Source organism: Amia ocellicauda, unplaced genomic scaffold (genome assembly GCF_036373705.1).
Source record: "Amia ocellicauda isolate fAmiCal2 unplaced genomic scaffold, fAmiCal2.hap1 HAP1_SCAFFOLD_108, whole genome shotgun sequence".
NCBI classification, from domain to species: domain Eukaryota; kingdom Metazoa; phylum Chordata; class Actinopteri; order Amiiformes; family Amiidae; genus Amia; species Amia ocellicauda.
Genome location: NW_027102673.1, coordinates 1 through 20916, shown reverse-complemented (window position 1 = coordinate 20916; position 20916 = coordinate 1). Strand labels below are relative to the sequence as shown.

General features: G+C 43.7%; 5 non-coding genes across 5 annotated transcripts; all 5 read right to left on the bottom strand.

The window, feature by feature from the left end:
- Positions 1-4972: 4972 nt before the first annotated feature.
- On the bottom strand, positions 4973-5045 carry trnak-cuu (transfer RNA lysine (anticodon CUU)). The gene has a single exon. It is a non-coding gene; the product is annotated as a tRNA-Lys (tRNA).
- Positions 5046-5280: 235 nt separating this feature from the next.
- On the bottom strand, positions 5281-5369 carry trnay-gua (transfer RNA tyrosine (anticodon GUA)). Its single transcript is given in 2 exon segments — positions 5281-5316; positions 5333-5369. It is a non-coding gene; the product is annotated as a tRNA-Tyr (tRNA).
- A 7598-nt stretch (positions 5370-12967) lies between these two features.
- trnak-uuu (transfer RNA lysine (anticodon UUU)) lies at positions 12968-13040 on the bottom strand. Its single transcript has one exon. It is a non-coding gene; the product is annotated as a tRNA-Lys (tRNA).
- Positions 13041-13275: 235 nt separating this feature from the next.
- Positions 13276-13364, bottom strand: trnay-gua (transfer RNA tyrosine (anticodon GUA)). Its single transcript is given in 2 exon segments — positions 13276-13311; positions 13328-13364. It is a non-coding gene; the product is annotated as a tRNA-Tyr (tRNA).
- Positions 13365-20740: 7376 nt separating this feature from the next.
- trnak-uuu (transfer RNA lysine (anticodon UUU)) lies at positions 20741-20813 on the bottom strand. The gene has a single exon. It is a non-coding gene; the product is annotated as a tRNA-Lys (tRNA).
- Positions 20814-20916: the final 103 nt, after the last annotated feature.

The window sequence follows — 20916 nt, the reverse complement described above, 5'->3', positions numbered from 1 at the left end:
CACAGAATAACATTTCTAATTGATTTCTCAAATGTCATGAATCATGAACTCCAAACTGTTAAACTTATCTGAACTTCGTCGCAGAGAGGCCTCTCTGTCTTCGGGCTCAGATCACAGCACACGGCACATGGTCCGTGTGGTTTGGAACAAAGGCAGTGCGGTTCGGCTTTGTCCAAGAACTTCCACTCAGTCGATGCAGCTGGAAGTTGGGGTTTCGCGAAATTAGAGTCTTTTCCAAACAGATTTTCCACTGGTTTGAAGGCTCCAAGGTTGTGCACAAAATCTTCTTTGTAAGCAGGGTTCCACCGTAGTTACTTGAAGACAAAGTCTTTGAGGAAAGCAGGGCCCTGTTCGTTCCAAGGGTCAAGTTTCTTAAGACTCAAATAGCTATTTAAATGACTGAACACTTTCATATACATTCGACTTACTCAATTGTCCAGCTGTAAAACTCCACTGATCAGGTGGGCACAGGCGGGCATGCGCAGTCTGTAAAGTTCTTTATTTAATAAAGTCCTTTAAAAGAATTCTTCGTACGGCTCAATCTCCTTCTCCCAGTTTAACTCTTCTGTTGCCGGCAAAGACTTGGTTGGTTTCTGGTTCCGGTTCGGGCAACAGAGCTACAGGTTGAGCTGTGGCAGCGAGTTACTGGTTCAGGTGAGAGAGAAAGAGAGAGAGAGAGAAAGAGAGAGAGAGAGAGAGAGAGAGAGAGAGAGACTGTGCACTGTTCCTTATAGTCTGTCAGATCAATAGGTGATTGGTTCTTGAGTTCTTGAGATTGGATTTCGGTTTCAGCCCCCAGTGTCCTAATGGAGGGGGGCTTGATTTATGACTGATGTCAATCCATGCCATCTTTTGGAAATGCCGGTTGGCCCGGGTTCGTAGCTCTATGTCGGGATTTCGGCTCTCGTCCACTTCAAAGAGTTTTTATCACCTACAGGCCCCTTTCTCCAGACATCTCATAGCAGGATTCAACCTATTTGGCCTCTTCTCGGTGCCATCCACCCCAAAACTGTCACTTTGATGCAAACCGGTTCCAAGCTGATGAGCAAAGGAAATCTGATAACTTTGGGGGTGGAGAGGTCTTCTTTAGATCAGTGCTTCAGCTCAGAGCCCAAATGCTCTTATCAAAATACACCCAACATAACGCTACACAGTGGAACTGCAAGGCAATTGATTAAAGGGACATGTGGTGAATTCCTTTTTATCTTTATACTGTTGTTGGATGTCTCCTGTTCCTCTAAGTCTCATTTGGCCCTGGTTTTCCCCCTCTGTGTTGAATAATCGGGCTCTAAATAGCCCCGGCGTTTCTCCTGCAGTTCTTCGTTCTTTCCACTGCTAGCGCTGCCTTTGTGCAGCTTGTTATAGGATATTGTGAACTGAACCTATTTTGCTGTGAATTTATATTTACTGCGAATAGTTTATTGTGGCTGGTCTTGGTCTGTCTGCACTAAATAAATGATTTGTATCAAGGGATTATTTAGTTTGTCAGTGTACTTTTTTACCTAACCACTAAGGGCCACTCCTTGCACTTCACACATTTGCCCTTTTAATTACTCCCTTACTGACATACTTTAACATGCAATGTGCGTGTGATAATAGTTTTAGCAGCCTGTTGCCATTCAGGTGAGACAATACCTAGTAAATCCTTTTTTTTTTTTTTCATGTTGGTGCGCCGCGAAGGTTTTTGGTCTCAGCAAAGTGTTCCGTGGCATTACAACGCTTGGGAACCACTGGCTTGGCTTGTTGGGCATCCAGGTATGCACTGAGATTACGATCGGCACGATGATTGTCGTTCTCAGGAGGATTGTGTTTCTTTGCTGATCACGTTCTCTGTCGCTATTTACACAGTTCTTACAAGTGGCACATTGGGGATGAAGAGCAGAGCATGCTGACACGCATAGCTGTGGACTTCTGCATGGCATGGGGCCACAGGTCATTCCAAGTATTTCAAGACGCCTGCAAATGTGTGGACACGTTGTGTTGGCCCAACCCTCACAGATTGTGCCAAGTCAAGTAGAGATGCATGTTGTGCTGTTCTAAAGTGACACGTCGTCAACGGCAAAAACATCTCTCAGAGTTCCTGACTTGACTTGCCTCTGGAAGACAACACTTGCCCAGGCTGGATATTTGCCGAAAGAAGCAAAGAGGACTAGACACCTTGCCTAGACGCAACTGCATATTTCATTGTCACCTGGAAGGCCATCCAGGCTTTTCACCATCATGGCCCTCGGTCAACAAGGCGCCCGAACAGGGACTCGAACCCTGGACCCTCAGATTAAAAGTCTGATGCTCTAACACACAAATCGTTAAACAAAAAAGGTTATAAACACATTAACTACAATACCGGTTAGTAAGACGAAGGTGAGTCTCTCGTTAGTATTGTTAGTCAGACATTAAATAACTACGCAGGTTAGTATTTATGTCAGGTAACTTCTCGTTATATATATATCAGTCTCATTTACGTTTAGGTGCCGAGAAAGATCCTATCGTTACTTGTTACCACAATTTCCCTTAACTGATTATTATTCAATGATCAAGGATAGGCAGGGCCACCAATAATCTAACGTCTATTGACTTGTGTCAATTTCAGACTAAACAGTTAAACAGGAATGAGAAGATATTTCTCGGGGTTGACAGATTTTATTTCTAAAATTATCAACAAAACAGTTTAATGCAACACACATTTATATTTAAGAAAACTAAATGATATTACACATTCTAGAGTTATGAATCACAGAATAACATTTCTAATTGATTTCTCAAATGTCATGAATCATGAACTCCAAACTGTTAAACTTATCTGAACTTCGTCGCAGAGAGGCCTCTCTGTCTTCGGGCTCAGATCACAGCACACGGCACATGGTCCGTGTGGTTTGGAACAAAGGCAGTGCGGTTCGGCTTTGTCCAAGAACTTCCACTCAGTCGATGCAGCTGGAAGTTGGGGTTTCGCGAAATTAGAGTCTTTTCCAAACAGATTTTCCACTGGTTTGAAGGCTCCAAGGTTGTGCACAAAATCTTCTTTGTAAGCAGGGTTCCACCGTAGTTACTTGAAGACAAAGTCTTTGAGGAAAGCAGGGCCCTGTTCGTTCCAAGGGTCAAGTTTCTTAAGACTCAAATAGCTATTTAAATGACTGAACACTTTCATATACATTCGACTTACTCAATTGTCCAGCTGTAAAACTCCACTGATCAGGTGGGCACAGGCGGGCATGCGCAGTCTGTAAAGTTCTTTATTTAATAAAGTCCTTTAAAAGAATTCTTCGTACGGCTCAATCTCCTTCTCCCAGTTTAACTCTTCTGTTGCCGGCAAAGACTTGGTTGGTTTCTGGTTCCGGTTCGGGCAACAGAGCTACAGGTTGAGCTGTGGCAGCGAGTTACTGGTTCAGGTGAGAGAGAAAGAGAGAGAGAGAGAAAGAGAGAGAGAGAGAGAGAGAGAGAGAGAGAGACTGTGCACTGTTCCTTATAGTCTGTCAGATCAATAGGTGATTGGTTCTTGAGTTCTTGAGATTGGATTTCGGTTTCAGCCCCCAGTGTCCTAATGGAGGGGGGCTTGATTTATGACTGATGTCAATCCATGCCATCTTTTGGAAATGCCGGTTGGCCCGGGTTCGTAGCTCTATGTCGGGATTTCGGCTCTCGTCCACTTCAAAGAGTTTTTATCACCTACAGGCCCCTTTCTCCAGACATCTCATAGCAGGATTCAACCTATTTGGCCTCTTCTCGGTGCCATCCACCCCAAAACTGTCACTTTGATGCAAACCGGTTCCAAGCTGATGAGCAAAGGAAATCTGATAACTTTGGGGGTGGAGAGGTCTTCTTTAGATCAGTGCTTCAGCTCAGAGCCCAAATGCTCTTATCAAAATACACCCAACATAACGCTACACAGTGGAACTGCAAGGCAATTGATTAAAGGGACATGTGGTGAATTCCTTTTTATCTTTATACTGTTGTTGGATGTCTCCTGTTCCTCTAAGTCTCATTTGGCCCTGGTTTTCCCCCTCTGTGTTGAATAATCGGGCTCTAAATAGCCCCGGCGTTTCTCCTGCAGTTCTTCGTTCTTTCCACTGCTAGCGCTGCCTTTGTGCAGCTTGTTATAGGATATTGTGAACTGAACCTATTTTGCTGTGAATTTATATTTACTGCGAATAGTTTATTGTGGCTGGTCTTGGTCTGTCTGCACTAAATAAATGATTTGTATCAAGGGATTATTTAGTTTGTCAGTGTACTTTTTTACCTAACCACTAAGGGCCACTCCTTGCACTTCACACATTTGCCCTTTAAATTACTCCCTTACTGACATACTTTAACATGCAATGTGCGTGTGATAATAGTTTTAGCAGCCTGTTGCCATTCAGGTGAGACAATACCTAGTAAATCCGTTTTTTTTTTTTTCATGTTGGTGCGCCGCGAAGGTTTTTGGTCTCAGCAAAGTGTGCCGTGGCATTACAACGCTTGGGAACCACTGGCTTGGCTTGTTGGGCATCCAGGTATGCACTGAGATTACGATCGGCACGATGATTGTCGTTCTCAGGAGAATTGTGTTTCTTTGCTGATCATGTTCTCTGTCGCTTTTTACAAAGTTCTTACAAGTGGCACATTGGGGATGAGGAGCAGAGCATGCTGACACGCATAGCTGTGGACTTCTGCATGGCATGGGGCCACAGGTCATTCCAAGTATTTCAAGACGCCTGCAAATGTGTGGACACGTTGTGTTGGCCCAACCCTCACAGATTGTGCCAAGTCAAGTAGAGATGCATGTTGTGCTGTTCTAAAGTGACACGTCGTCAACGGCAAAAACATCTCTCAGAGTTCCTGGCTTGACTTGCCTCTGGAAGACAACACTTGCCCAGGCTGGATATTTGCCGAAAGAAGCAAAGAGGACTAGACACCTTGCCTAGACGCAACTGCATATTTCATTGTCACCTGGAAGGCCATCCAGGCTTTTCACCATCATGGCCCTCGGTCAACAAGGCGCCCGAACAGGGACTCGAACCCTGGACCCTCAGATTAAGAGTCTGATGCTCTACCGGCTGAGCTACCCGGGCTTCAGTGAAGTGCTTCACAATGTGTTGGCTTCATGATTGTTCCAGACCGCTTTCTGGCCGGTTTAGAAAACTGGGCTCAGGGTGAAAAGGGTCACATGCATATGAGATGTTTGGGCAATGCGAGTTCTCCACAGCAAATCCGAATTTCCGGTGTTTTCTCCTTGTCCTCATGCAATTCCAATGGCTTGACATTTGGGAGCTCGTCCAAAACCGATGTCAAACCATAATCACGCCTTCCTTCGAGCCGGAATTGAACCAGCAACCTAAGGATGCCCGCTGCCTGAAACCTACAGTCCTCCGCTCTACCAACTGAGCTATCGAAGGGAAGCTTCTCACCGTCTTCCCCTGGCAGTCTCAGTGGCCGTGCAAAGCCAAGAAGCACCGTGGCTTGGCTCAGTGGTTTTCAACCCGTGTGCCGTGAGGACTACCCAATTGTGTCGTGAGATTTTTATCCCCTGAAAAATATTATGTCATTTTGTTTGGTCAACTTCATAAATCTTGTATCAAATCAAACTTATTCAAATGTGTGAAAATATTACATTTATACATCACCTGTAGAAAGCGTTTCATAACTGAAATGTTGTGTTTGCCGGACTGAACGCACACCTACACTGAGTTGCAGTGCTATCAGTTGTATCGTAAGGTACACTTATAAATTTCAATTTAAGAAGTGAATTTATAGTATCACCTTATCACGAATCCTGGAATCTTGTAGAACTCAATTTCTGTAATAATTGGACACAGACACCAATTCCAAAGATATAAATTGTTAAATTTATTCAAAAACAAAGACTAAATGTAGCACTACACTAATTATACAAAAGGGAAAAGCTAATCAAAATTCAACTCTAGATCAACAAATCAAAGACAAATCACTTCCGTGACCAAATCAAAGACCATGGGATCGCATATGATAACACACAAATCGTTAAACAAAAAAGGTTATAAACACATTAACTACAATACCGGTTAGTAAGACGAAGGTGAGTCTCTCGTTAGTATTGTTAGTCAGACATTAAATAACTACGCAGGTTAGTATTTATGTCAGGTAACTTCTCGTTATATATATATCAGTCTCATTTACGTTTAGGTGCCGAGAAAGATCCTATCGTTACTTGTTACCACAATTTCCCTTAACTGATTATTATTCAATGATCAAGGATAGGCAGGGCCACCAATAATCTAACGTCTATTGACTTGTGTCAATTTCAGACTAAACAGTTAAACAGGAATGAGAAGATATTTCTCGGGGTTGACAGATTTTATTTCTAAAATTATCAACAAAACAGTTTAATGCAACACACATTTATATTTAAGAAAACTAAATGATATTACACATTCTAGAGTTATGAATCACAGAATAACATTTCTAATTGATTTCTCAAATGTCATGAATCATGAACTCCAAACTGTTAAACTTATCTGAACTTCGTCGCAGAGAGGCCTCTCTGTCTTCGGGCTCAGATCACAGCACACGGCACATGGTCCGTGTGGTTTGGAACAAAGGCAGTGCGGTTCGGCTTTGTCCAAGAACTTCCACTCAGTCGATGCACCTGGAAGTTGGGGTTTCGCGAAATTAGAGTCTTTTCCAAACAGATTTTCCACTGGTTTGAAGGCTCCAAGGTTGTGCACAAAATCTTCTTTGTAAGCAGGGTTCCACCGTAGTTACTTGAAGACAAAGTCTTTGAGGAAAGCAGGGCCCTGTTCGTTCCAAGGGTCAAGTTTCTTAAGACTCAAATAGCTATTTAAATGACTGAACACTTTCATATACATTCGACTTACTCAATTGTCCAGCTGTAAAACTCCACTGATCAGGTGGGCACAGGCGGGCATGCGCAGTCTGTAAAGTTCTTTATTTAATAAAGTCCTTTAAAAGAATTCTTCGTACGGCTCAATCTCCTTCTCCCAGTTTAACTCTTCTGTTGCCGGCAAAGACTTGGTTGGTTTCTGGTTCCGGTTCGGGCAACAGAGCTACAGGTTGAGCTGTGGCAGCGAGTTACTGGTTCAGGTGAGAGAGAAAGAGAGAGAGAGAGAGAGAGAGAGAGAGAGAGAGACTGTGCACTGTTCCTTATAGTCTGTCAGATCAATAGGTGATTGGTTCTTGAGTTCTTGAGATTGGATTTCGGTTTCAGCCCCCAGTGTCCTAATGGAGGGGGGCTTGATTTATGACTGATGTCAATCCATGCCATCATTTGGAAATGCCGGTTGGCCCGGGTTCGTAGCTCTATGTCGGGATTTCGGCTCTCGTCCACTTCAAAGAGTTTTTATCACCTACAGGCCCCTTTCTCCAGACATCTCATAGCAGGATTCAACCTATTTGGCCTCTTCTCGGTGCCATCCTCCCCAAAACTGTCACTTTGATGCAAACCAGTTCCAAGCTGATGAGCAAAGGAAATCTGATAACTTTGGGGGTGGAGAGGTCTTCTTTAGATCAGTGCTTCAGCTCAGAGCCCAAATGCTCTTATCAAAATACACCCAACATAACGCTACACAGTGGAACTGCAAGGCAATTGATTAAAGGGACATGTGGTGAATTCCTTTTCATCTTTATACTGTTGTTGGATGTCTCCTGTTCCTCTAAGTCTCATTTGGCTTTGGTTTCCCCCCTCTGTGTTGAATAATCGGGCTCTAAATAGCCCCGGCGTTTCTTCTGCAGTTCTTCGTACTTTCCACTGCTAGCGATGCCTTTGTGCAGCTTGTTATAGGATATTGTGAACTGAAACTGTTAAACTTATCTGAACTTCGTCGCAGAGAGGCCTCTCTGTCTTCGGGCTCAGATCACAGCACACGGCACATGGTCCGTGTGGTTTGGAACAAAGGCAGTGCGGTTCGGCTTTGTCCAAGAACTTCCACTCAGTCGATGTACCTGGAAGTTGGGGTTTCGCGAAATTAGAGTCTTTTCCAAACAGATTTTCCACTGGTTTGAAGGCTCCAAGGTTGTGCACAAAATCTTCTTTGTAAGCAGGGTTCCACCGTAGTTACTTGAAGACAAAGTCTTTGAGGAAAGCAGGGCCCTGTTCGTTCCAAGGGTCAAGTTTCTTAAGACTCAAATAGCTATTTAAATGACTGAACACTTTCATATACATTCGACTTACTCAATTGTCCAGCTGTAAAACTCCACTGATCAGGTGGGCACAGGCGGGCATGCGCAGTCTGTAAAGTTCTTTATTTAATAAAGTCCTTTAAAAGAATTCTTCGTACGGCTCAATCTCCTTCTCCCAGTTTAACTCTTCTGTTGCCGGCAAAGACTTGGTTGGTTTCTGGTTCCGGTTCGGGCAACAGAGCTACAGGTTGAGCTGTGGCAGCGAGTTACTGGTTCAGGTGAGAGAAAGAGAGAGAGAGAGAAAGAGAGAGAGAGAGAGAGAGAGAGAGAGAGAGAGAGAGACTGTGCACTGTTCCTTATAGTCTGTCAGATCAATAGATGATTGGTTCTTGAGTTCTTGAGATTGGATTTCGGTTTCAGCCCCCAGTGTCCTAATGGAGGGGGGCTTGATTTATGACTGATGTCAATCCATGCCATCTTTTGGAAATGCCGGTTGGCCCGGGTTCGTAGCACTATGTCGGGATTTCGGCTCTCGTCCACTTCAAAGAGTTTTTATCACCTACAGGCCCCTTTCTCCAGACATCTCATAGCAGGATTCAACCTATTTGGCCTCTTCTCGGTGCCATCCTCCCCAAAACTGTCACTTTGATGCAAACCAGTTCCAAGCTGATGAGCAAAGGAAATCTGATAACTTTGGGGGTGGAGAGGTCTTCTTTAGATCAGTGCTTCAGCTCAGAGCCCAAATGCTCTTATCAAAATACACCCAACATAACGCTACACAGTGGAACTGCAAGGCAATTGATTAAAGGGACATGTGGTGAATTCCTTTTTATCTTTATACTGTTGTTGGATGTCTCCTGTTCCTCTAAGTCTCATTTGGCCTTGGTTTTCCCCCTCTGTGTTGAATAATCGGGCTCTAAATAGCACCGGCGTTTCTCCTGCAGTTCTTCGTTCTTTCCACTGCTAGCGCTGCCTTTGTGAAGGCAGATGGTGCTTGTGAGAAGTCAACAGCATGTCCACCGAAAAGGGTGTCTGACTCCTGGTTTTGGATCCGGAAGGGTTGATAACAGACCGAAACGGTTACAATATGATACTGCTTAGATTAACTGTGGATATGTATTGTGATCGTGCTCGGCTCAGGTGTGCGTTCAGTCTGCACACAATACATTTCGGTCGCGAAACGTTTAATCAAATCGAATAAAATGGCGGGGATAGCATGTTTGATCCGTGTGCTATTGTTTTTCTAAAATTGTAATGCCCTTTGTAACGTTTAACTACTTCGTTAAATACAGCTTGTTATAGGATATTGTGAACTGAACCTATTTTGCTGTGAATTTATATTTACTGCGAATAGTTTATTGTGGCTGGTCTTGGTCTGTCTGCACTAAATAAATGATTTGTATCAAGGGATTATTTAGTTTGTCTGTGTACTTTTTTACCTAACCACTAAGGGCCACTCCTTGCACTTCACACATTTGCCCTTTTAATTACTCCCTTACTGACATACTTTAACATGCAATGTGCGTGTGATAATAGTTTTAGCAGCCTGTTGCCATTCAGGTGAGACAATACCTAGTAAATCCTTTTTTTTTTTTTTCATGTTGGTGCGCCGCGAAGGTTTTTGGTCTCAGCAAAGTGTTCCGTGGCATTACAACGCTTGGGAACCACTGGCTTGGCTTGTTGGGCATCCAGGTATGCACTGAGATTACGATCGGCACGATGATTGTCGTTCTCAGGAGAATTGTGTTTCTTTGCTGATCACGTTCTCTGTCGCTTTTTACACAGTTCTTACAAGTGGCACATTGGGGATGAAGAGCAGAGCATGCTGACACGCATAGCTGTGGACTTCTGCATGGCATGGGGCCACAGGTCATTCCAAGTATTTCAAGACGCCTGCAAATGTGTGGACACGTTGTGTTGGCCCAACCCTCACAGATTGTGCCAAGTCAAGTAGAGATGCATGTTGTGCTGTTCTAAAGTGACACGTCGTCAACGGCAAAAACATCTCTCAGAGTTCCTGGCTTGACTTGCCTCTGGAAGACAACACTTGCCCAGGCTGGATATTTGCCGAAAGAAGCAAAGAGGACTAGAAACCTTGCCTAGACGCAACTGCATATTTCATTGTCACCTGGAAGGCCATCCAGGCTTTTCACCATCATGGCCCTCGGTCAACAAGGCGCCCGAACAGGGACTCGAACCCTGGACCCTCAGATTAAAAGTCTGATGCTCTAACACACAAATCGTTAAACAAAAAAGGTTATAAACACATTAACTACAATACCGGTTAGTAAGACGAAGGTGAGTCTCTCGTTAGTATTGTTAGTCAGACATTAAATAACTACGCAGGTTAGTATTTATGTCAGGTAACTTCTCGTTATATATATATCAGTCTCATTTACGTTTAGGTGCCGAGAAAGATCCTATCATTACTTGTTACCACAATTTCCCTTAACTGATTATTATTCAATGATCAAGGATAGGCAGGGCCACCAATAATCTAACGTCTATTGACTTGTGTCAATTTCAGACTAAACAGTTAAACAGGAATGAGAAGATATTTCTCGGGGTTGACAGATTTTATTTCTAAAATTATCAACAAAACAGTTTAATGCAACACACATTTATATTTAAGAAAACTAAATGATATTACACATTCTAGAGTTTTGAATCACAGAATAACATTTCTAATTGATTTCTCAAATGTCATGAATCATGAACTCCAAACTTTTAAACTTATCTGAACTTCGTCGCAGAGAGGCCTCTCTGTCTTCGGGCTCAGATCACAGCACACGGCACATGGTCCGTGTGGTTTGGAACAAAGGCAGTGCGGTTCGGCTTTGTCCAAGAACTTCCACTCAGTCGATGCACCTGGAAATTGGGGTTTCGCGAAATTAGAGTCTTTTCCAAACAGATTTTCCACTGGTTTGAAGGCTCCAAGGTTGTGCACAAAATCTTCTTTGTAAGCAGGGTTCCACCGTAGTTACTTGAAGACAAAGTCTTTGAGGAAAGCAGGGCCCTGTTCGTTCCAAGGGTCAAGTTTCTTAAGACTCAAATAGCTATTTAAATGACTGAACACTTTCATATACATTCGACTTACTCAATTGTCCAGCTGTAAAACTCCACTGATCAGGTGGGCACAGGCGGGCATGCGCAGTCTGTAAAGTTCTTTCTTTAATATAGTCCTTTAATAGAATTCTTCGTACGGCTCAATCTCCTTCTCCCAGTTTAACTCTTCTGTTGCCGGCAAAGACTTGGTTGGTTTCTGGTTCCGGTTCGGGCAACAGAGCTACAGGTTGAGCTGTGGCAGCGAGTTACTGGTTCAGGTGAGAGAGAAAGAGAGAGAGAGAGAGAGAGAGAGAGAGAGAGAGAGACTGTGCACTGTTCCTTATAGTCTGTCAGATCAATAGGTGATTGGTTCTTGAGTTCTTGAGATTGGATTTCGGTTTCAGCCCCCAGTGTCCTAATGGAGGGGGGCTTGATTTATGACTGATGTCAATCCATGCCATCATTTGGAAATGCCGGTTGGCCCGGGTTCGTAGCTCTATGTCGGGATTTCGGCTCTCGTCCACTTCAAAGAGTTTTTATCACCTACAGGCCCCTTTCTCCAGACATCTCATAGCAGGATTCAACCTATTTGGCCTCTTCTCGGTGCCATCCTCCCCAAAACTGTCACTTTGATGCAAACCAGTTCCAAGCTGATGAGCAAAGGAAATCTGATAACTTTGGGGGTGGAGAGGTCTTCTTTAGATCAGTGCTTCAGCTCAGAGCCCAAATGCTCTTATCAAAATACACCCAACATAACGCTACACAGTGGAACTGCAAGGCAATTGATTAAAGGGACATGTGGTGAATTCCTTTTCATCTTTATACTGTTGTTGGATGTCTCCTGTTCCTCTAAGTCTCATTTGGCTTTGGTTTCCCCCCTCTGTGTTGAATAATCGGGCTCTAAATAGCCCCGGCGTTTCTTCTGCAGTTCTTCGTACTTTCCACTGCTAGCGATGCCTTTGTGCAGCTTGTTATAGGATATTGTGAACTGAACCTATTTTGCTGTGAATTTATATTTACTGCGAATAGTTTATTGTGGCTGGTCTTGGTCTGTCTGCACTAAATAAATGATTTGTATCAAGGGATTATTTAGTTTGTCTGTGTACTTTTTTACCTAACCACTAAGGGCCACTCCTTGCACTTCACACATTTGCCCTTTTAATTACTCCCTTACTGACATACTTTAACATGCAATGTGCGTGTGATAATAGTTTTAGCAGCCTGTTGCCATTCAGGTGAGACAATACCTAGTAAATCCTTTTTTTTTTTTTTCATGTTGGTGCGCCGCGAAGGTTTTTGGTCTCAGCAAAGTGTGCCGTGGCATTACAACGCTTGGGAACCACTGGCTTGGCTTGTTGGGCATCCAGGTATGCACTGAGATTACGATCGGCACGATGATTGTCGTTCTCAGGAGAATTGTGTTTCTTTGCTGATCATGTTCTCTGTCGCTTTTTACAAAGTTCTTACAAGTGGCACATTGGGGATGAGGCATAGCTGTGGACTTCTGCATGGCATGGGGCCACAGGTCATTCCAAGTATTTCAAGACGCCTGCAAATGTGTGGACACGTTGTGTTGGCCCAAACCCTCACAGATTGTGCCAAGTCAAGTAGAGATGCATGTTGTGCTGTTCTAAAGTGACACGTCGTCAACGGCAAAAACATCTCTCAGAGTTCCTGGCTTGACTTGCCTCTGGAAGACAACACTTGCCCAGGCTGGATATTTGCCGAAAGAAGCAAAGAGGACTAGACACCTTGCCTAGACGCAACTGCATATTTCATTGTCACCTGGAAGGCCATCCAGGCTTTTCACCATCATGGCTCTCGGTCAACAAGGCGCCCGAACAGGGACTCGAACCCTGGACCCTCAGATTAAAAGTCTGATGCTCTACCGGCTGAGCTACCCGGGCTTCAGTGAAGTGCTTCACAATGTGTTGGCTTCATGATTGTTCCAGACCGCTTTCTGGCCGGTTTAGAAAACTGGGCTCAGGGTGAAAAGGGTCACATGCATATGAGATGTTTGGGCAATGCGAGTTCTCCACAGCAAATCCGAATTTCCGGTGTTTTCTCCTTGTCCTCATGCAATTCCAATGGCTTGACATTTGGGAGCTCGTCCAAAACCGATGTCAAACCATAATCACGCCTTCCTTCGAGCCGGAATTGAACCAGCGACCTAAGGATGCCCGCTGCCTGAAACCTACAGTCCTCCGCTCTACCAACTGAGCTATCGAAGTGAAGCTTCTCACCATCTTCCCCTGGCAGTCTCAGTGGCCGTGCAAAGCCAAGAAGCACCGTGGCTTGGCTCAGTGGTTTTCAACCCGTGTGCCGTGAGGACTACCCAATTGTGTCGTGAGATTTTTATCCCCTGAAAAATATTATGTCATTTTGTTTGGTCAACTTCATAAATCTTGTATCAAATCAAACTTATTCAAATGTGTGAAAATATTACATTTATACATCACCTGTAGAAAGCGTTTCATAACTGAAATGTTGTGTTTGCCGGACTGAACGCACACCTACACTGAGTTGCAGTGCTATCAGTTGTATCGTAAGGTACACTTATAAATTTCAATTTAAGAAGTGAATTTATAGTATCACCTTATCACGAATCCTGGAATCTTGTAGAACTCAATTTCTGTAATAATTGGACACAGACACCAATTCCAAAGATATAAATTGTTAAATTTATTCAAAAACAAAGACTAAATGTAGCACTACACTAATTATACAAAAGGGAAAAGCTAATCAAAATTCAACTCTAGATCAACAAATCAAAGACAAATCACTTCCGTGACCAAATCAAAGACCATGGGATCGCATATGATAACACACAAATCGTTAAACAAAAAATGTCATAAACACATTAACTACAATACCGGTTAGTAAGACGAAGGTGAGTCTCTCGTTAGTATTGTTAGTCAGACATTAAATAACTACGCAGGTTAGTATTTATGTCAGGTAACTTCTCGTTATATATATATCAGTCTCATTTACGTTTAGGTGCCGAGAAAGATCCTATCGTTACTTGTTACCACAATTTCCCTTAACTGATTATTATTCAATGATCAAGGATAGGCAGGGCCACCAATAATCTAACGTCTATTGACTTGTGTCAATTTCATACTAAACAGTTAAACAGGAATGAGAAGATATTTCTCGGGGTTGACAGATTTTATTTCTAAAATTATCAACAAAACAGTTTAATGCAACACACATTTATATTTAAGAAAACTAAATGATATTACACATTCTAGAGTTATGAATCACAGAATAACATTTCTAATTGATTTCTCAAATGTCATGAATCATGAACTCCAAACTGTTAAACTTATCTGAACTTCGTCGCAGAGAGGCCTCTCTGTCTTCGGGCTCAGATCACAGCACACGGCACATGGTCCGTGTGGTTTGGAACAAAGGCAGTGCGGTTCGGCTTTGTCCAAGAACTTCCACTCAGTCGATGCACCTGGAAGTTGGGGTTTCGCGAAATTAGAGTCTTTTCCAAACAGATTTTCCACTGGTTTGAAGGCTCCAAGGTTGTGCACAAAATCTTCTTTGTAAGCAGGGTTCCACCGTAGTTACTTGAAGACAAAGTCTTTGAGGAAAGCAGGGCCCTGTTCGTTCCAAGGGTCAAGTTTCTTAAGACTCAAATAGCTATTTAAATGACTGAACACTTTCATATACATTCGACTTACTCAATTGTCCAGCTGTAAAACTCCACTGATCAGGTGGGCACAGGCGGGCATGCGCAGTCTGTAAAGTTCTTTATTTAATAAAGTCCTTTAAAAGAATTCTTCGTACGGCTCAATCTCCTTCTCCCAGTTTAACTCTTCTGTTGCCGGCAAAGACTTGGTTGGTTTCTGGTTCCGGTTCGGGCAACAGAGCTACAGGTTGAGCTGTGGCAGCGAGTTACTGGTTCAGGTGAGAGAGAAAGAGAGAGAGAGAGAAAGAGAGAGAGAGAGAGAGAGAGAGAGAGACTGTGCACTGTTCCTTATAGTCTGTCAGATCAATAGGTGATTGGTTCTTGAGTTCTTGAGATTGGATTTCGGTTTCAGCCCCCAGTGTCCTAATGGAGGGGGGCTTGATTTATGACTGATGTCAATCCATGCCATCTTTTGGAAATGCCGGTTGGCCCGGGTTCGTAGCTCTATGTCGGGATTTCGGCTCTCGTCCACTTCAAAGAGTTTTTATCACCTACAGGCCCCTTTCTCCAGACATCTCATAGCAGGATTCAACCTATTTGGCCTCTTCTCGGTGCCATCCTCCCCAAAACTGTCACTTTGATGCAAACCAGTTCCAAGCTGATGAGCAAAGGAAATCTGATAACTTTGGGGGTGGAGAGGTCTTCTTTAGATCAGTGCTTCAGCTCAGAGCCCAAATGCTCTTATCAAAATACACCCAACATAACGCTACACAGTGGAACTGCAAGGCAATTGATTAAAGGGACATGTGGTGAATTCCTTTTTATCTTTATACTGTTGTTGGATGTCTCCTGTTCCTCTAAGTCTCATTTGGCCTTGGTTTTCCCCCTCTGTGTTGAATAATCGGGCTCTAAATAGCCCCGGCGTTTCTCCTGCAGTTCTTCGTTCTTTCCACTGCTAGCGCTGCCTTTGTGCAGCTTGTTATAGGATATTGTGAACTGAACCTATTTTGCTGTGAATTTATATTTACTGCGAATAGTTTATTGTGGCTGGTCTTGGTCTGTCTGCACTAAATAAATGATTTGTATCAAGGGATTATTTAGTTTGTCTGTGTACTTTTTTACCTAACCACTAAGGACCACTCCTTGCACTTCACACATTTGCCCTTTTAATTACTCCCTTACTGACATACTTTAACATGCAATGTGCGTGTGATAATAGTTTTAGCAGCCTGTTGCCATTCAGGTGAGACAATACCTAGTAAATCCTTTTTTTTTTTTTTCATGTTGGTGCGCCGCGAAGGTTTTTGGTCTCAGCAAAGTGTGCCGTGGCATTACAACGCTTGGGAACCACTGGCTTGGCTTGTTGGGCATCCAGGTATGCACTGAGATTACGATCGGCACGATGATTGTCGTTCTCAGGAGAATTGTGTTTCTTTGCTGATCACGTTCTCTGTCGCTTTTTACACAGTTCTTACAAGTGGCACATTGGGGATGAAGAGCAGAGCATGCTGACACGCATAGCTGTGGACTTCTGCATGGCATGGGGCCACAGGTCATTCCAAGTATTTCAAGACGCCTGCAAATGTGTGGACACGTTGTGTTGGCCCAACCCTCACAGATTGTGCCAAGTCAAGTAGAGATGCATGTTGTGCTGTTCTAAAGTGACACGTCGTCAACGGCAAAAACATCTCTCAGAGTTCCTGGCTTGACTTGCCTCTGGAAGACAACACTTGCCCAGGCTGGATATTTGCCGAAAGAAGCAAAGAGGACTAGACACCTTGCCTAGACGCAACTGCATATTTCATTGTCACCTGGAAGGCCATCCAGGCTTTTCACCATCATGGCCCTCGGTCAACAAGGCGCCCGAACAGGGACTCGAACCCTGGACCCTCAGATTAAAAGTCTGATGCTCTAACACACAAATCGTTAAACAAAAAAGGTTATAAACACATTAACTACAATACCGGTTAGTAAGACGAAGGTGAGTCTCTCGTTAGTATTGTTAGTCAGACATTAAATAACTACGCAGGTTAGTATTTATGTCAGGTAACTTCTCGTTATATATATATCAGTCTCATTTACGTTTAGGTGCCGAGAAAGATCCTATCATTACTTGTTACCACAATTTCCCTTAACTGATTATTATTCAATGATCAAGGATAGGCAGGGCCACCAATAATCTAACGTCTATTGACTTGTGTCAATTTCAGACTAAACAGTTAAACAGGAATGAGAAGATATTTCTCGGGGTTGACAGATTTTATTTCTAAAATTATCAACAAAACAGTTTAATGCAACACACATTTATATTTAAGAAAACTAAATGATATTACACATTCTAGAGTTATGAATCACAGAATAACATTTCTAATTGATTTCTCAAATGTCATGAATCATGAACTCCAAACTGTTAAACTTATCTGAACTTCGTCGCAGAGAGGCCTCTCTGTCTTCGGGCTCAGATCACAGCACACGGCACATGGTCCGTGTGGTTTGGAACAAAGGCAGTGCGGTTCGGCTTTGTCCAAGAACTTCCACTCAGTCGATGCACCTGGAAGTTGGGGTTTCGCGAAATTAGAGTCTTTTCCAAACAGATTTTCCACTGGTTTGAAGGCTCCAAGGTTGTGCACAAAATCTTCTTTGTAAGCAGGGTTCCACCGTAGTTACTTGAAGACAAAGTCTTTGAGGAAAGCAGGGCCCTGTTCGTTCCAAGGGTCAAGTTTCTTAAGACTCAAATAGCTATTTAAATGACTGAACACTTTCATATACATTCGACTTACTCAATTGTCCAGCTGTAAAACTCCACTGATCAGGTGGGCACAGGCGGGCATGCGCAGTCTGTAAAGTTCTTTATTTAATAAAGTCCTTTAAAAGAATTCTTCGTACGGCTCAATCTCCTTCTCCCAGTTTAACTCTTCTGTTGCCGGCAAAGACTTGGTTGGTTTCTGGTTCCGGTTCGGGCAACAGAGCTACAGGTTGAGCTGTGGCAGCGAGTTACTGGTTCAGGTGAGAGAGAGAGAGAGAGAGAGAGAGAGAGAGAGACTGTGCACTGTTCCTTATAGTCTGTCAGATCAATAGGTGATTGGTTCTTGAGTTCTTGAGATTGGATTTCGGTTTCAGCCCCCAGTGTCCTAATGGAGGGGGGCTTGATTTATGACTGATGTCAATCCATGCCATCTTTTGGAAATGCCGGTTGGCCCGGGTTCGTAGCTCTATGTCGGGATTTCGGCTCTCGTCCACTTCAAAGAGTTTTTATCACCTACAGGCCCCTTTCTCCAGACATCTCATAGCAGGATTCAACCTATTTGGCCTCTTCTCGGTGCCATCCACCCCAAAACTGTCACTTTGATGCAAACCGGTTCCAAGCTGATGAGCAAAGGAAATCTGATAACTTTGGGGGTGGAGAGGTCTTCTTTAGATCAGTGCTTCAGCTCAGAGCCCAAATGCTCTTATCAAAATACACCCAACATAACGCTACACAGTGGAACTGCAAGGCAATTGATTAAAGGGACATGTGGTGAATTCCTTTTTATCTTTATACTGTTGTTGGATGTCTCCTGTTCCTCTAAGTCTCATTTGGCCCTGGTTTTCCCCCTCTGTGTTGAATAATCGGGCTCTAAATAGCCCCGGCGTTTCTCCTGCAGTTCTTCGTTCTTTCCACTGCTAGCGCTGCCTTTGTGCAGCTTGTTATAGGATATTGTGAACTGAACCTATTTTGCTGTGAATTTATATTTACTGCGAATAGTTTATTGTGGCTGGTCTTGGTCTGTCTGCACTAAATAAATGATTTGTATCAAGGGATTATTTAGTTTGTCTGTGTACTTTTTTACCTAACCACTAAGGGCCACTCCTTGCACTTCACACATTTGCCCTTTTAATTACTCCCTTACTGACATACTTTAACATGCAATGTGCGTGTGATAATAGTTTTAGCAGCCTGTTGCCATTCAGGTGAGACAATACCTAGTAAATCCTTTTTTTTTTTTTTCATGTTGGTGCGCCGCGAAGGTTTTTGGTCTCAGCAAAGTGTTCCGTGGCATTACAACGCTTGGGAACCACTGGCTTGGCTTGTTGGGCATCCAGGTATGCACTGAGATTACGATCGGCACGATGATTGTCGTTCTCAGGAGAATTGTGTTTCTTTGCTGATCACGTTCTCTGTCGCTTTTTACACAGTTCTTACAAGTGGCACATTGGGGATGAAGAGCAGAGCATGCTGACACGCATAGCTGTGGACTTCTGCATGGCATGGGGCCACAGGTCATTCCAAGTATTTCAAGACGCCTGCAAATGTGTGGACACGTTGTGTTGGCCCAACCCTCACAGATTGTGCCAAGTCAAGTAGAGATGCATGTTGTGCTGTTCTAAAGTGACATGTCGTCAACGGCAAAAACATCTCTCAGAGTTCCTGACTTGACTTGCATCTGGAAGACAACACTTGCCCAGGCTGGATATTTGCCGAAAGAAGCAAAGAGGACTAGACACCTTGCCTAGACGCAACTGCATATTTCATTGTCACCTGGAAGGCCATCCAGGCTTTTCACCATCATGGCCCTCGGTCAACAAGGCGCCCGAACAGGGACTCGAACCCTGGACCCTCAGATTAAAAGTCTGATGCTCTAACACACAAATCGTTAAACAAAAAAGGTTATAAACACATTAACTACAATACCGGTTAGTAAGACGAAGGTGAGTCTCTCGTTAGTATTGGCCTCTTCTCGGTGCCATCCACCCCAAAACTGTCACTTTGATGCAAACCGGTTCCAAGCTGATGAGCAAAGGAAATCTGATAACTTTGGGGGTGGAGAGGTCTTCTTTAGATCAGTGCTTCAGCTCAGAGCCCAAATGCTCTCATCAAAATACACCCAACATAACGCTACACAGTGGAACTGCAAGGCAATTGATTAAAGGGACATGTGGTGAATTCCTTTTTATCTTTATTCTGTTGTTGGATGTCTCCTGTTCCTCTAAGTCTCATTTGGCCTTGGTTTTCCCCCTCTGTGTTGAATAATCGGGCTCTAAATAGCCCCGGCGTTTCTCCTGCAGTTCTTCGTTCTATCCACTGCTAGCGCTGCCTTTGTGCAGCTTGTTATAGGATATTGTGAACTGAACCTATTTTGCTGTGAATTTATATTTACTGCGAATAGTTTATTGTGGCTGGTCTTGGTCTGTCTGCACTAAATAAATGATTTGTATCAAGGGATTATTTAGTTTGTCTGTGTACTTTTTTACCTAACCACTAAGGGCCACTCCTTGCACTTCACACATTTGCCCTTTTAATAACTCCCTTACTGACATACTTTAACATGCAATGTGCGTGTGATAATAGTTTTAGCAGCCTGTTGCCATTCAGGTGAGACAATACCTAGTAAATCCTTTTTTTTTTTTTTCATGTTGGTGCGCCGCGAAGGTTTTTGGTCTCAGCAAAGTGTGCCGTGGCATTACAACGCTTGGGAACCACTGGCTTGGCTTGTTGGGCATCCAGGTATGCACTGAGATTACGATCGGCACGATGATTGTCATTCTCAGGAGAATTGTGTTTCTTTGCTGATCATGTTCTCTGTCGCTTTTTACAAAGTTCTTACAAGTGGCACATTGGGGATGAGGAGCAGAGCATGCTGACACGCATACCTGTGGACTTCTGCATGGCATGGGGCCACAGGTCATTCCAAGTATTTCAAGACGCCTGCAAATGTGTGGACACGTTGTGTTGGCCCAACCCTCACAGATTGTGCCAAGTCAAGTAGAGATGGATGTTGTGCTGTTCTAAAGTGACACGTCGTCAACGGCAAAAACATCTCTCAGAGTTCCTGGCTTGACTTGCCTCTGGAAGACAACACTTGCCCAGGCTGGATATTTGCCGAAAGAAGCAAAGAGGACTAGACACCTTGCCTAGACGCAACTGCATATTTCATTGTCACCTGGAAGGCCATCCAGGCTTTTCACCATCATGGCCCTCGGTCAACAAGGCACCCGAACAGGGACTCGAACCCTGGACCCTCAGATTAAAAGTCTGATGCTCTACCGGCTGAGCTACCCGGGCTTCAGTGAAGTGCTTCACAATGTGTTGGCTTCATGATTGTTCCACACCGCTTACTGGCCGATTTAGAAAACTGGGCTCAGGGTGAAAAGGGTCACATGCATAT